Genomic DNA, 2,838 nt, shown 5'->3' with positions numbered 1-2,838 from the left:
TTTCATTTCATATTTACTAAAGTATAGGCATGCTTTACTAAAGCGTGTCTGGAGCGTCTCCCCATGGACCGTGTTAGGACTTGTAGATACGTTTTGTCATGCGTGTCTAATAGCCATGAGACGCTTTCTAGACATGATATGAAGCATCGCTAGTGGTCATGAGACGCTTTCTAGACACAATAAATTATGTACCTATATTCTTGTAAATGTAAAATTCTGTGCAAGCGATATTTGTATGTTTTTTCCATATTTTTGTTTTTTTATTTTATACTCGGGCTGAGCCCATGTATTTCTACAAGCAAAACAAATTCATTTGAGAATTAATCTTCATCATACAGGACATTTTATTTCAATGTGTAGCAATGGACACACACACACACACTTTGCATCAATTTTAGTACAAATCATTGTCAATAAATCAAGGGGCTATCTACTGAGCAATCGGACTGCCTACAACCTGATATTTCTAGTGGATACGAGTAACAAACAATGTAACTCTATTGTCTTTCTCTTTCCCTGAACATTTGTTCCTCACCACTGCCCCTGTTGCCAGTCTGCTTATTATAGGTGGCGTGCCAGATGCAAAAACCTTCTCGCCACTAACATCCACCAGCCGAATAGAAGATCCACATAGCAGTAGCATCGAATTCCATTTCGTCTCTCTTTAAACTGGTTAGAATCAACAAACTGCAAACAAGCAAAGCGCATGCGAATCAGTATACTTATGTACAGGTGATTTCGCATGGCTTGGATATGATATAGCAGCCCACATAATGTTTCAGCTTCCTAATGCTGATAGACAAATAATTATGACATATTATATCAGAACAGTTCAAGATTAGAGATATATATGTAAACTGTTTTGCAATTAGGCACCTCATGGTTATAGTCCTTTACCAAGAGAAATTACATATATAGAAATTACCATATCTATGTCCCATGTTTTGATGGCACAATCCGTGACCAGCAGCTACAGAATTCCCTGCGATATTGAGGTATCAAATAAGAAGTTTCTTCTAATCCAAAGAAATAAATCGGCGGGCACGATCATCTTATCTTCAATGTCCTCATTGTCAGTCATCCCAAATCAAGACCTTTTGACTGAAGAAAACATTCTGAATGTGCAATGCTCGAATTTATATTGCACAAAAATGATATTTATGAATTGTAATTCAGAAATGCCTTAAAAAGTGTGGTTGATCCACTCACTTTAATCAGTTGCACCTACTGAGTTCAATTCAGTGGAAATTAATATCGCACATATATCCACAGTAGAAATGAAGAGCACCAACCAAGAGCAGAAAAGCTAAATTAATCCAACCATGGCTATAGTGCAGGAGTATACAACGATTAACTCTTCTAATTAGTCCCCAAATTAAAAATCTCTCTTACCACGATTTCCTTCCATCGGCAACCAACTCAAAAACAGAAACAATAAACCATCGATCACATCCTCACATCTTACCACATTTCTGCTGCACCGAAAGAAAAACTGGGATCAAAATTAAAGAAGCATGCATGAGATTGATCAGTTTCGTGAAGATTCGGTGACACAGAGAGCTGCTGATGGGAATACCGAAGCTTGACGAAGGAGCTAGTAGCGCGTGGCCGCGCGGCGCCGTGGTGGGGCAGAAGCGGGCCATGGTAGCGGGCGAGCAGAGCAGGGAGGATGAAGATGGGCGAGCACGGTAGATCTCCTCTGCGAAGAGGAACACGACAGCAGCCCAAGACCCTGCCAGAGTCCGCCGCCGCTCCTTCACTAGGGTTTGACGATTTTTGGATTTGGAAAAACAGGAGTCGAGAGAAGAGAAGAAACGGCCAGGGTCGTGCCGCGTGCGGTCAGCGGTCATGTTCCTGCGTATATCCATGGTGAGGCCTTCCTGGCAGGGGAACTGCTTGGACCAGCGGCCAATGCGCCTGGTTGGGCTCGCAGGTGATCGTGTCCCATTAGATGCAATTTTTTTACGTGTCAATGACCGTGTCTATCAATGGGATTAGATACGTTTTCTGAAAATGTGTCAAGAACCGTATCTATATCGAAACTGTTTGAGATATAGATACGCTTTTGTTACAACGTGTCAACAACCATGTCTATTAGTGTAATCATCAAGGTTGTTGATATGCTTTCAATAGCGCGGCAATGTAATCGTATCTACGTGGGGTGTTTTCTTGTAGTGTATATGTATGACCGAAAAACGTCAGATTAAAAAGGTCGGGCTCTAATTCTCCATGGGAAGGTAAAAATGGACTACGTCTATTTCTTCTAATTCTTTATTAGGCTCTAAAAATAATTTAAGACGTTGACCATTTACCTTGAATAACGTACCTTCGTCATTTTGAAGTGTGATAGCTCCGTGGGATGATGAATTGATCACCTTGAATGGTCCTTCCCATTTACTCTGGAGTTTTCCATGCTCGAAAAGCTTCACCCTGGAATTAAAAAGTAATATCTTATCTCCGGGTGCGAACTCCTTATTCTTGATCCTCTTGTCATGCCACCTTTTGACTCTTTCTTTGTAGATCTTCGAATTGTGATATGCTTTCTCTCGCCATTCTTCCAATTCTGATAGTAGCATTCTTCTATGATCTCCAGCAACATCTAGGTCCATATTCCATCTCCTTATGGCCCAGTGTGCTTTGAACTCTAGTTCAACAGGTAGGTGGCAAGTCTTCCCGTACACCAATTGGTATGGAGACATTCCAATTGGGGTCTTGTATGCTGTCCGGTATGCCCAGAATGCATCGGGTAACTTGTCTTTCCATGCCGTTCCCATTTCATTCACTGTCTTCTGAAGAATATTCTTGATTTGCTTGTTGGAAGTCTCTACTTGGCCACTT

The 2,838-nt window shown here is 41.3% G+C and overlaps 1 long non-coding RNA gene across 1 annotated transcript; it reads right to left on the bottom strand.

The window, feature by feature from the left end:
* On the bottom strand, positions 290-1,917 carry LOC110433039. The gene is made up of 4 exons (XR_002450415.1): positions 1,577-1,917; positions 1,393-1,472; positions 926-982; positions 290-687 (listed from the first exon to the last, which is right to left on the bottom strand). It is a non-coding gene; the product is annotated as an uncharacterized LOC110433039 (long non-coding RNA).

This window comes from Sorghum bicolor, chromosome 2 (assembly GCF_000003195.3).
Source record: "Sorghum bicolor cultivar BTx623 chromosome 2, Sorghum_bicolor_NCBIv3, whole genome shotgun sequence".
In the NCBI taxonomy this organism is placed as follows: Eukaryota; Viridiplantae; Streptophyta; class Magnoliopsida; order Poales; family Poaceae; genus Sorghum; species Sorghum bicolor.
Note: the sequence above shows the minus strand (reverse complement) of the source record. Positions and strands in the feature narration are given on the sequence as shown.